This window comes from Simochromis diagramma, unplaced genomic scaffold (assembly GCF_900408965.1).
Source record: "Simochromis diagramma unplaced genomic scaffold, fSimDia1.1 OVJJ01000355.1, whole genome shotgun sequence".
Taxonomy (NCBI): domain Eukaryota; kingdom Metazoa; phylum Chordata; class Actinopteri; order Cichliformes; family Cichlidae; genus Simochromis; species Simochromis diagramma.
In genome coordinates, this window is record NW_024387174.1 from 2,105,409 (window position 1) to 2,118,804 (window position 13,396).

The window sequence follows — 13,396 nt, forward strand, 5'->3', positions numbered from 1 at the left end:
TCTCAGTCTGTTTTAAAATTTCTTTCCTACGTTATAAATATTAAACTCTAAAAACCTTGTGACCTTCTGCAGTGGAGCACCTTATGTGTGTGTTTGTGTGTGAATAATTCATACCGCCTCGCTCCCTGTGAGGCAGCAGGCAGAGCGTGGAGAGAGAGGGGGTGTTTGTTTCATCTGCATGCTGCTCCCTGTCTGTCAGCAGCACACAGGTGGAGCTCCCCGGTGACCGGGTTTGATGGACAGGCGTGCTGACTGCCTGCTGCATCGCTGATTACGCTCAGCGAGCCGCAGCTTCACGCCATCGACCTGAGGAATAAAACCCTGCAACACAGAGGGGCCGGTGTTTATTCTGATGGGATACAATACGAGTGTACAAACAATACCCACGTCCCACAGATGTGTTCAGTGCTGAAGACAAAGTGTGAGGTTCTTACATTTCTGTGGAAATCAGAGAAAAGTAAAACCAGGAAGATTTATGTAGCTCCTTTATCCTTTCATTAAAATCCAGCATTTTACATTTTAAAAGCATGATTGAATAAACTCTCAAAATTTCTCCTACAACAAATTTCGGGTAAAAACATTCCTGCATCCTGACTTATCCATGCAAACATCTGGAGCTTATTTCTGTTTCGGTTTAAAGGATGAGATCAGAAAAAAAGCCATTAAACATTAAACACAACCTTTAACAATAAAATTAATTCAATATGACAAAACAAATAATAAAAAAGCAATATATGACTGAGCTGATGGTAAATAAATAAAAATGCAATAAAAGAATAAAAAAGTAACATGAATAAAAAAATAAAAGTAATGTAAATAAAAAATCAGCTGCTAATACAAAGTGTGAAAAGGCAAAAATGTACATGAAATACAAAGAAATGAAAAATTTAAATCCCCCCAAAAATCAAAAATAAAATACATTTTTAGTAAAAAACTATCTAAACAAATTATAGTTAAAAGCATGTAAAAAGTTTAACATAATTAAATGACTCTAAGGATTAAAATAGTTGAATAAGCTCAGTAAAGAAAAATTAAAACGGAATTAAAAAGCCTTAAAATAACCCACCACAGTCCAGCGGCGATACTCACGCTTTAAGCCTTCATGAAGTTCTGACCAATCAGAAACCTGAAACACGTAAAAGCTGCAGTTCCTCTAACATCCACTTGAGGCTCCAGCAGTGAGTCGGTCCCCATAAACACCGATGTTCACAGCTGATACAAGAACAGGTTGTGTCTCTGTGGATAACTTCCTGCCTGACAACAGCACAGTGGGGATTTTGTCACGTGCTAACCTTTGTAATAGGCCTCATGGTCACTTTGATTGACAGGTGGCTGTATGTGCAAGGCTTCACTACCACTGCCTTGAGTTTCATTAGTCTGTTAATTAGCACTAATGAGGAGTTCTGTGTGCCGTACAGTGTAAATATGGTCGGCTCTGGCTCCAGGAATACAACCCACAGTGGTTCATCTTTTTTATACAGTCTTATTTGAATGGCTGCAGGTTTTAGTCACTTTAAAGAGTTTCTGTATAAGAATCACGCCTGTAAATGATCAAATGATTAATTCAGCAATTTCTGATTAATTAACTGCCGCTAAATTCAGAATCATATGGAAAATTAACCTCAGCACTTAATTGTCCGGAGCCTCTGAGCTGCAGTTATAATGAATCTCCTCCAGAACAGGAGTGTTTGCACAGGCTTCACCTCTGCTCTGGTGTGATTAGAGGCCCTCTGCAGCCAGGCAGCATGTCAGCCTGGCCTCCTCCTCTGGGTTTGCCAGCACTGGATGGAGGAGTAATTGGGAGGAGAGGCAGAGGTGGATCCGTGGCTTAACCCGAGCGAGGCGGTAATGAGCGGCGGCTGCCGGGAGGCCTCGCCTGAGGGCCAGCATGAAGCTTATCAGCCTACTGGACGTCATTCAGAAAGCCTATTTATGCCTTTCTGGTCAGAAATAACCGCTCTCCGAGCGTCATTACTTCACTGCATATTATGTAAAAGGGTGATAGGTGACTGCAGTAAATGACTGTGTGGGGGCTGATGCGGTTGTCAGGGTCCTGAGGGTGATTTGTCTGACCTTGTAAGGCATCTCTACCTGTCACATCACGTTGGGCTGCAAGTTTTTCTTCCCTCTCATGCGAATGCTGTCTGTTTACCTTGAGCTGCACCTCCCTGACATTAAACAGCTGCTCTAATGAAGACTTATTTTAGTAAACAGAGATTTCTTAGCAGCTCGTTTGGGTTTCAGCCAGTCAGACACAAGTTTGTTCTGAAATAACTGCAGAGGAGAAATGTGCAGCCTGTACGCTCGAAATTCTGCTCAATAAGCAGCACAAAATGAACTTAAAGTATCCAAAACTTTGTCATATTTTACTGTTACATAATTATTCACGAGTATATCATGTTAATGTTGCAGCTGGAGATGGTTTCTAATGATTTCATTTGTAATAATTTTACCGTGCGGGATGACACGATGCCTGTTCAAATCATCTCAGACCGGTTTCCAGGGAGTTCAGCCTCCACAGGCACCAGGCCTCCGTCAGCTCCTTCAGGATGTGGTGGAACAGAGATTTCCATCATGGACGTGAAGTGATGTTGTCATGTGAGTACGGACCAGGAGCTCTATGTTGAGAACACTTGGTGTTGAAATGTGCTGCAGTGTAGTTCAGCTCTGTGTCCTCGCTCCATCTTTCATCCCCGTCACTTTACATGTTCAGGAAACTGCTCGGATATTTACCTGCATGATTTACACACCCGTGCGCCGTAAATAGAAGCTGAACACCGGGCCTTAAAATAGTTTCTATCAGGTCATCTATCTATCGTAAGTTAAGGTGAAATGAATCATAAACCATATTATTAAACTATGTGACAGCTTTGTTACATGTTCTGCATGACAGACGTATTTTTTCCTGCATTTGAAGGTCAAAATAAACATTATTATAGAAATGAAAGCTTAGTACAAACCTAGTTTAGTGATACACTCTGTCCAGAATCCTGTTATGAAATAAACCAATTTTTTTAATCAATGAATTTATTGATAAGCACATTTAAAAACAACACAGGTTGACCAAAGTGCTGTACAAAGTAAAACGTCGAACTAACACACATAGAGAACAAAAGAAAAACTCAGTCACAATTAAAAGCAGGTGAGTAAATATGAGTTTTCAGACGGGTTTTAAAGAAATCGAGTGTTGGAGAGGCAGACTATTCCAAAGTTTGGGCGCAGCAATCCCAAAGGCCCGGCCTCCTCCAACGTTTAGTCTGCTTCAGTCAGAAGCAACTTATCGGCTGACCTCATAGTTCTACTTGGAGTATTTTTAGTTAGAAGATCAGAGAGGCAGAGCTAATCCATTTAAACAAGCAATAAAATCTTAAAATCAGTTCTATAACGTACAGGAAGCGTAAACGAGCCAAAACCGGGGAAATGTGGTGGTGTTTATGAGTGTGAAGAGTCGGCTGCAGCACGCTGAACAAGCTGAATATGAGAGAGCAGAGCCTGGCTCACACCAACATATACACTATTACAGTCGTCAAGCCTGATACACTGATCCCAAACAAAAACCACATCCGTAATATGAAGCGTCTGCTGAATGAGGCCACGATGTTTCCTCCGACACCTCAGAAGGATTCAGATTTGAAAACTGGCACAAACAGAAGATTATCTAAAATTAGACTTTAACAACTCTGACAGAGAAAAAAATAATATATGGATGAAATCAAATTCACATCATATATATGTGAAGAAAAACACGTCTGAGTACCAAGAAACAAAAAAAAAAAGTTAAAAAAAGATGGCAATAATAGCAATAATAATGATGGGCAGTGATAACCACATTAAGTGTGTGCTGCAGCGTGAAGCTGCTCTCCTCTCCTGGTTTTCTGCATCACGCAGACGACAACAGCACAAAGCATCAGCTGCAGGCCGCTGAGCAGCATCCACCTGACTCTGTAGAAGGTGGAGTAAACTCCAAAGGGCTCTCTGTAGACCAGCAGAGTCGTTGATGATGACAGGCAGCGCTGATGTGAGTCCAACACTGCACACATATACTCTCCTGCGTCCTGCGCTGAGGTGTTGATGAGCACCAGGCTGTTATTGGGTTGGTTTGTTGTGCCCTCCCGTGTTTCATTGATGTGAACGACTTTCTCTCCTGTTTGGATCGACTTCCTGAACCACTCAAACCACGCCTGTGACGTCCACTGAGCACATCCGAGAGTGACGTTATCACCCTCCGAGAAGACCTCCAGGGCAGGCGGGCCAAACTTTGGGCACACCAGAAGCAAGTACCGCTCGTTTATGTTGGGCCCGCCACAGCCGTACCAGCCTGAATCGTTTAACGTCAGCAATGGAAACACCAGCGAGTGGTTTCGCCCGACTTCGAGGTCAGTGTTGGAATAATTTTCCAGCTTCCACCAAACCGGGACTGAACCAGCGAAGGCGCAATGCAGCACAGCCGGCTCTCCCACTGGGCGGTAGATTAGCGTTGGTAGCTTGAACAGATGTGCAGAGTGGCTGCTCACACACTGCTGTTGGTTCATCACCAGGCAGATGTATAACGTGTAAAATGTGACGTCGGACACGTGAAGAACTGATGTGTTCTTCACGTCCATGAAGCTGTCTCTTATACTGTCCACCTCCAGAGTCGTTCTGTTGCTTAAAACCCTCGACTGTTTGTCTTTTCCAAACCTGAACTCATATCTGATCCACTCAACTGCCACACTGCCGCCTGCTCCTTCACAATGGATGTCTGATGTTTGTCGACCTCTTACTACTTTCATACTAACTGCAGCACAAACAGTCAGGCTGACGGTTTCCTCATACGTGACTTCGCCCTCGCCACGGCACACATGTTGGTACAGGCCAGAGTCCGAGTGGGTCAGGTTGTGGAGAGTAAATGAAAAAGCCTCGGATGTTTCTGAGACCGAGAGTCGTCCCATCAGATCCTCACACTCTGTGATGTTTATGTTCTCAAAGTGAGAGATGTTCCACAGGACCAGCATTTCTTCACCGGCACGTCTGGAGGTCACGCAGGAGCTCTTCTGCCTTGGCAGCCAAAATTCGAAAGATTCTCCTTCCTCTCGTATGGCGATGATTTCTCCTGCACAAATGTCGCAGATCAGAGCGAAGAGCAGGGGGAAGCAGAGCTGAGCGGCTGCAGCCATCCTGCTCAGAGGTCGCCTCACGAGTGCCGTGCAAACGCTGCTCGCTTCGTAAGCTTCCCCTGCCTGCTGGAGGACGGACGTGACTTCTTTATCACAACATCGATGGACACTGAAACACGTACCTCAGTATCAGCAATCTGCTTAATGTGTTAATGTTATGAAACAACACAACAAGAAAAAAAAGGAAGTTTTAGTAAAAGCTTCTGATCCTAAAACTGAACTCAAAGCCAGCGAGAATCCGAAGAATGACGCTCCAACCTGAAAACATCCTCAGATCCTGCGAACAGTCCCACACAAAAGTCTCTCATTTCTTTATATTTTTCTATGAAGATGTGAAACAGGTTCAGAGATTGATGGAAACATGTTCAAACGGAGGTGGATGCTTCTGTGATTTGTTCCGTTCTCTGTCAGGATGATCCCACACTGCTTCGGTAACGTTGAGGTTCGGGCTCTGGAGAGAACAATAACTGATGTGGTTTTGTCTGCAGCTATGCTTTTACTGCATTGGCCGTGTGTTTGCGGTCACTGACCTGCTGGAAAATGAAGCCACTGCCAGTCAAACATTTTCCGGATGGCTCTAGATGGTGGTCAAACGCTGATGGTACTTTTCTGTGTTCATAATTGACCAAAAGAAAGAGATCTTAGCTACAAGGGGCAGAAATGAGTTTCCTTCGAAGAGAGGGCGAAGAGCTCCGCCACTCGAGCTCGCATCTCCTCCACATCTTGCTGGCCCCCCAGACTTCTCCGCTGAGACTGGTGCCCCCACAACCCAAACCTGGATCACTGATGCAACGATGGATAATTCCATCATTTCTGACACGATCTCCAACACCACTGACTCAAATGCAGCCCCACATCATGACTGTTGTGGCTCTCCTACTGTACTCACAGTGATTTCAACCAAAAATGTCAAATTTGTTTTTATTATTCTATTGCTGCAGATTTTCAGTCCGATTCTTGTGTAATTTGGCATCACTCAGACGTTTTTTCCTGTTTCCCTTCCTGAAGAATGGACGTGTCCTCCCCTGAGAGTGTTTCTGATGAGGCTTCAGTGAACAGTAGATGGATCAGCTGAAGGGTCTTTGCTGGATTTATCACCGGTTTCTTCACAACATGACTTTCAGATAGTTGTCAGCTGCTGTAGGTGCTTTGTAGGCCTGTCAGTTGAAGACACACTGCACACCTCGCTGAGATATGCAGGTTTTCAGCTAAAAGCTCTTTGAGTATCGCTTTGTTGGTAGGAAATACTATTTTATGTCTGTCAAACGGTGTATTCCAGAAAATTTGTCATTGATTCAACTAAAGAAATGGGAACAAATGTGTTTTTATGACAGGCTGCTAGTAACAAAGTGTCTAAAGATACAACTTAAAATTAGTTCTTTGCCAGTTTGTCTGTTATAAGCGAAACAACACCAGTTCATCCTTTGAGTTTGGAGCCGTTTTAATGCTCAAATGAAACATTCCTCTGAAAACGGTCAGGTGATAAATGAGTAAAGGGTTAAAGTGGCTCTGAATGATGTTTTGGCTCTTTCACTTAAAGAGAAATTAAATGTGAAAGTTCACCTGTCCTTCCAGCTCAGAGCACACCTGCACATCCTTCCCCTCCTCATCCCTGACGTGCGTTCACGTGGGAGGACAACAATAAAGTTTTGGTTGTGGTACTTCAGCGTCTAGCTAACTCTGCTGAGAGCATAAATGAAGTAACTTTGCACACAATCTGTCTGCTAGCTGGAGCTACAGCTGCTGTTTAACAGAGAGAGAAAAGTTTGTGTGTGATAAGCTCACAGCGAGAGATAAAGAAATGAGAGGACAGGCGAGGACGACGGGAGATTTCTTTCAGAGATAAGCACTGATCTGCGAGCGGCCTCTGATAAACTGGAAGCTTGAAGATTACATGTAATGTCCTAATGCTCATTTCCTATTAAGAAATGTCTTTGATACCAAATTAAAATAAAATACCTTCGTGTCATTCAAGGTAATAGTGGACAGTTAGAGCGGGTTAAACTGAGCAGCTCACAGTGATGGACCTGTGCAGGGCAGCAGAGACATTATTACAGACAGAGATACTGAAATAAATCTAAACGGAGGATTTTACAGCAGCAAAGGTGGTGGGAGTCAAACCTCCAGAGAAAAAAGCTTTTAAAAGTTTATTTGTGGGCAAAGAGTCAAGAGATTTTTATCAGAGCTGACTGGATCGTCTGGACGTGTCGTTTTTATGCCCGCTGACCAATGAAATGAAAGTTAATTTAGATAAGGATTAAAAATAACAGCCAGTGTGTTTCAGGGTTGCTGCTGAACAACTGAAGGAAGAAATGTGCTGCTTGTAGAAGGACTTTGAATCTAACGATGTTCTTGGGGCTGCATGCACACCAAGTCAACACCAACAACACAGCACACAGTGTGACCGACACCTTTGTGAACAACACAAAAATCTCTGCTGTCTGCAGAAGAAGAGTCACAAACAGCAGCTCGTGTGGAGGGCGAGAGCACCCAAAGTGCAGGACGCTGGAGGAAGCTTTCAATGTCCAAAAATATAAAGTGCAAGAAATCTGAACGTTCAAAACAGCAACAGAAATAAAGAACCGCAATCAAACACACAGAGACAAACGGTAACGACACACACAACAAAGGGAAAACTAGACATTTATACACAGTGAGACTAATCGGAGGGAGTGGAGCCACCTGCGTGCTGTAACAACTGTTATCATGGCACAGTAGGGGAGTGTCGTTCCACTATTGTGGGAGTGGGAGTGAGCATGCGCATAGCCATTACAGATGAGCACGCTGCTCTCTTCTCACCTGCTTATCAGAGAGACCTTACCCTTGTAACAGGCTGGCGTGGGCATCTACCTGCCCCCGACACATATGTGGGCAGATTGTGTAGAGCCGTGGAGACCTGGATTGTGTGGTCTTGTTACTGGTGATGCCAAATAAAGGCCTGCTGTCCTACCTACCCGACTAGCCTCCGAGTTGTCTGGTTGACTTCCACGCTGCGCTCCTGCTGTTTGGTAGGAATAATGGAATCATGGGGACAAAGAACTACCAAAATAAAACAGGAAGTAACTAAAAATAGAGAATCCGCCACTCTATAACCATGTTGACATGACAGCGTCACACAGCTGCTGCACACCTATGTTTCATCAGTTTGAGAAGCTGGAACCAGCCTGTGGTGTTTAACCGTGTGCTCCTCACCTTCATACCACCAGCAGCTGGAACCATCGATACAAGGCAGGATGGATCCATGCTTTCATGCTGTTCACACCAAATTCTGACTCCACCATCTGAATGCAGCAGCAGAAATCGAGACTCATCAGAGCATGTTGCAGTATGCTGCTGGGTGGCTTAGGATCACTCACTATGTAAAATCCTGATCTGAGGGCTTGGATGTCCTGTGGATCTTTTCTGAAGTGTTTGGATATTTGGTGTCTGGGAGACGGTGGGCTGTATTTACACTGTCAGTGTTTAAAAACTAAAGACATGATACACGTTAACAGTGCTGATAAAAAGCCGGAGAGGCTGAATAGTTTTTGTGTCACTGTAGCACATTAAAAAGACAAAAACATTGTTATATACTTGAACTGGAAGTCGGTACTTTAGCGTTTTACAAGCTTAAGTACTGACTTAAATCAAACAAGCACCAGGCTGCACGTTCATGTGATACCAATTTATACCACAAGATGGCGCAGTGAGCAAATGTAACATTTAGGAGATTCGTTAAGAACACGCTCTGACTGACAATGAAAGGCTGCAAAAGGAAAAACCCAAACAAATATAAAAATAAAAGGTCTTATGAGGATATAAATGTGGTTGGGCCAAGAAGAAGAATGCAAAAAAAAAGAGCAGAAACAATTGTCTGAAAACATCTGCCCCCTGGTGGTGGTAAAGTTATTTTAAAGGAGGCAATCAATTAACTATCTTTAACACTACAGAGTTCAGCTGAGGATAACATGACTGATTTTGATCAATAAAAATATGACTTTATGTGTTACTAGTTCTTGTGACTAAAAGACATAAAGGTCACATGATTTTTGTCCAAAAAGCGGAAATAATCCTAAAAGAACTGAAAATGAATCTTGATTAAATGTGAAGGTAAACAAGTCAATGATTGTGCCATTGTACCAACATTTTAATATTTTAACTTTCACCTAAAAGCGCCATCTCAACCATCTCGTCAAGCAGAACGTGTCAGAATTCAACAGATAAGTAATAATAAATAATAGTAAAGCTTTTATCGGACCTTTCAAAAGTTTAAAAAACACAATAAAATGCAAACAAAATAAATGTAAAGAATGTCAAAATATTAAGAATATTAAAAATGAATTAGTTCACATAGTTTAAAAAAATGTAGACTTAAAATAAAACAGAACAGGATCAAATACAGTGTGTTTAACACTTAAAATTAAATAAAAATCATCTATAAATGCAGTTTAAAGAATAAAGTGAAGGTAAACTAATACATTTATAATAAGTGTATAATAATGACCTGCTAAATATGAGTGATTTATAAGATAAAGAATAAGCACAGATGTATAGTTTTTATTAACATGAAACAGCTGGAGGAGCTGCTGCATGCTGTAAAACTGATTGGTGGTTATGAGCTGTAGTTCAGACTGCTGGCTGACAGAGGTCAGCAAAGGTCAGAGATAACGGGGAAGCAGCAGGAGGCGGTGTGATGCTGGTAATTGCCTCTGCTGTGTGAGCAGATGTGAGGCTGACTCACAGCTATCCTCCGCCATCGAGGCGCCGCTCATTTGCCTAACGGAAGGTGTCACGTCTGAAAAACGACAGATTCGTAAAGAAAACGCCGTCTTTCTCACAGCTGATGAGCCATCATGTTGACTGACAGGTAGAGCTGTTAGCTCACACACACACACACACACACACACACACACACACACACACACACACACTCTCTCTCTCTCTCTCTCTCTCTCTCTCTCTCTCTCTGACGTCTTTTTCACAGTATCACAGGCAGGCATCACTGAGGCCGCCTCACTGTGTTATTTTTATACCGTCTATACAGGGAGTGCAGAATTATTAGGCAAATGAGTATTTTGTCCACATCATCCTCTTCATGCATGTTGTCTTACTCCAAGCTGTAAAGGCTCGAAAGCCTACTACCAATTAAGCATATTAGGTGATGTGCATCTCTGTAATGAGAAGGGGTGTGGTCTAATGACATCAACACCCTATATCAGGTGTGCATAATTATTAGGCAACTTCCTTTCCTTTGCCAAAATGGGTCAAAAGAAGGACTTGACAGGCTCAGAAAAGTCAAAAAATAGTGAGATATCTTGCAGAGGGATGTAGCAGTCTCAAAATTGCAAAGCTTCTGAAGCGTGATCATCGAACAATCAAGCGTTTCATTCAAAATAGTCAACAGGGTCGCAAGAAGCGTGTGGAAAAACCAAGGCGCAAAATAACTGCCCATGAACTGAGAAAAGTCAAGCGTGCAGCTGCCAAGATGCCACTTGCCACCAGTTTGGCCATATTTCAGAGCTGCAACATCACTGGAGTGCCCAAAAGCACAAGGTGTGCAATACTCAGAGACATGGCCAAGGTAAGAAAGGCTGAAAGACGACCACCACTGAACAAGACACACAAGCTGAAACGTCAAGACTGGGCCAAGAAATATCTCAAGACTGGTTTTTCTAAGGTTTTATGGACTGATGAAATGAGAGTGAGTCTTGATGGGCCAGATGGATGGGCCCGTGGCTGGATTGGTAAGGGCAGAGAGCTCCAGTCCGACTCAGACGCCAGCAAGGTGGAGGTGGAGTACTGGTTTGGGCTGGTATCATCAAAGATGAGCTTGTGGGGCCTTTTCGGGTTGAGGATGGAGTCAAGCTCAACTCCCAGTCCTACTGCCAGTTTCTGGAAGACACCTTCTTCAAGCAGTGGTACAGGAAGAAGTCTGCATCCTTCAAGAAAAACATGATTTTCATGCAGGACAATGCTCCATCACACGCGTCCAAGTACTCCACAGCGTGGCTGGCAAGAAAGGGTATAAAAGAAGAAAAACTAATGACATGGCCTCCTTGTTCACCTGATCTGAACCCCATTGAGAACCTGTGGTCCATCATCAAATGTGAGATTTACAAGGAGGGAAAACAGTACACCTCTCTGAACAGTGTCTGGGAGGCTGTGGTTGCTGCTGCACGCAATGTTGATGGTGAACAGATCAAAACACTGACAGAATCCATGGATGGCAGGCTTTTGAGTGTCCTTGCAAAGAAAGGTGGCTATATTGGTCGCTGATTTGTTTTTGTTTTGTTTTTGAATGTCAGAAATGTATATTTGTGAATGTGGAGATGTTATATTGGTTTCACTGGTAAAAATAAATCATTGAAATGGGTATATATTTGTTTTTTGTTAAGTTGCCTAATAATTATGCACAGTAATAGTCACCTGCACACACAGATATCCCCCTAAAATAGCTAAAACTAAAAACAAACTAAAAACTACTTCCAAAAACATTCAGCTTTGATATTAATGAGTTTTTTGGGTTCATTGAGAACATGGTTGTTGTTCAATAATAAAATTATTCCTCAAAAATACAACTTGCCTAATAATTCTGCACTCCCCGTATGGAAGCCAAGTGATGCCAATATTAACCTGAGAAAGCTACAAATCTGATGCATTACTGAATTTAACATAAATATAAAATTGAACAACAGAAATAGTCTGGTTATAATAATGATAAAAAACATCTGTATGTATATATATTATTTTAAGTATGTCAACAAAAAGCATGTCCCCCCTGTTTTTTACGTTTTCTATTTTTAATATTTTATTAAATGTAAGGTTTTTCCAATTTATTATTTTTACTGATATTTAAACTGGTTTTAAAAAAGTAATATTTGATTTTGTTTTATGTATTAAACACTTTTTAATGCTTTTATAACTTAACTTGAAAAATGACACCCAGGATGTTATCTTACTGTTTGCTTTTTTAAGAATGCTTAGGAGCATTTAACTAAATATTAGTGTGTTTATGCATATTTGATCCTGTATGTGACCTCGTGTGGATTAGAGAAAATCCAAAATAAGTTCAAACTTCATGTCTCATCACTGTCTTGGCCAACGCTAACTCGAACACTCAGGCCTCAGGCACAGAAGCACAGACACCTTCACTGAAATCTGGGAAATGGGTTCAGGAGGATCGTGTCAGTCGCTAGCAAGGTTATTATAAGCAACAGGTCAATTCAAATCAACTTTATTTGTAATGTCTCAATCAATACTACAGTTGTCTCAAAGTGCTTTATATTGTAAGGTAAAGATTATAATAATAGAACTATAACTATAAATAATACGAAACTAAAACCTAAATGTGAAATAAAACCTTTTAGTTAAATAAAATGAAAATAAAAAATAGACTTTTAAAAACAATGAAAACTGCCTGAAATAATCTGGAAAACAAACTAAAATAACATTAAAAATATAAAGGAAATAAATGTAGTTTTATTATCTGTTAGCTTAATAAGAATCACTCTGATGTTGACAAAACTGTGAGTCAGCTGTTTCCAAAAAGTTACTTGTTTCCCAAATCTTGCCTTTGATGTTTGCTCTCCATTTAAAACTAGTTAAAAAGACTAAAACTAATATTGGAACTAAGAAAAAGTCAAACTAACCACCCTCAGGCTCCTAGTATAAATCTAATAATGCAAGGGGACTTTCAAAGACTGACCTGATTCAAACTTTACTAGATGCAGCTGTGGTACGAATTTTAAAATCGTACGTCACCTCTCGAGTAACGCGTTCACAAACTTGGCGGTTGCCATCCTGTCAGCCTTTCACAGCTGAGAGGTAAAAACTAAAGTGAAACGCTCTGGAGACAAACTGAAACTAAACCGAATCAAAAACAAAAAGTCAAAAAAAAATAAATCAAACCTAATTAGAAAATACAAAACTGCAATAACTGGGGTGCAGCGTGGCATCGAGCGCTCTCAGGCCGGTGTGACTGCGGCTTAAACAACCACAGGCTTCATTAATAACACTGGTTCTCTGAGGGAACTCGGAGCTCCGTTAACTCCAAACAGTCAAAGTGAAAAAGTAAACGTCAGCTCTGACATTTACTTTAATTTACTGAAGTTGTTTTACAGATTTTCTTGTGCACTGAGGGATCGTCAGTGACATTTCGGATGCTCACCTTCGCACCGTAAATGTATTTAAACAGTGCGGAAAAGCCGCCGGTGTGGACATAAGCACTCTGCAGTCATCATGCGACACTTTATAATTTCTCA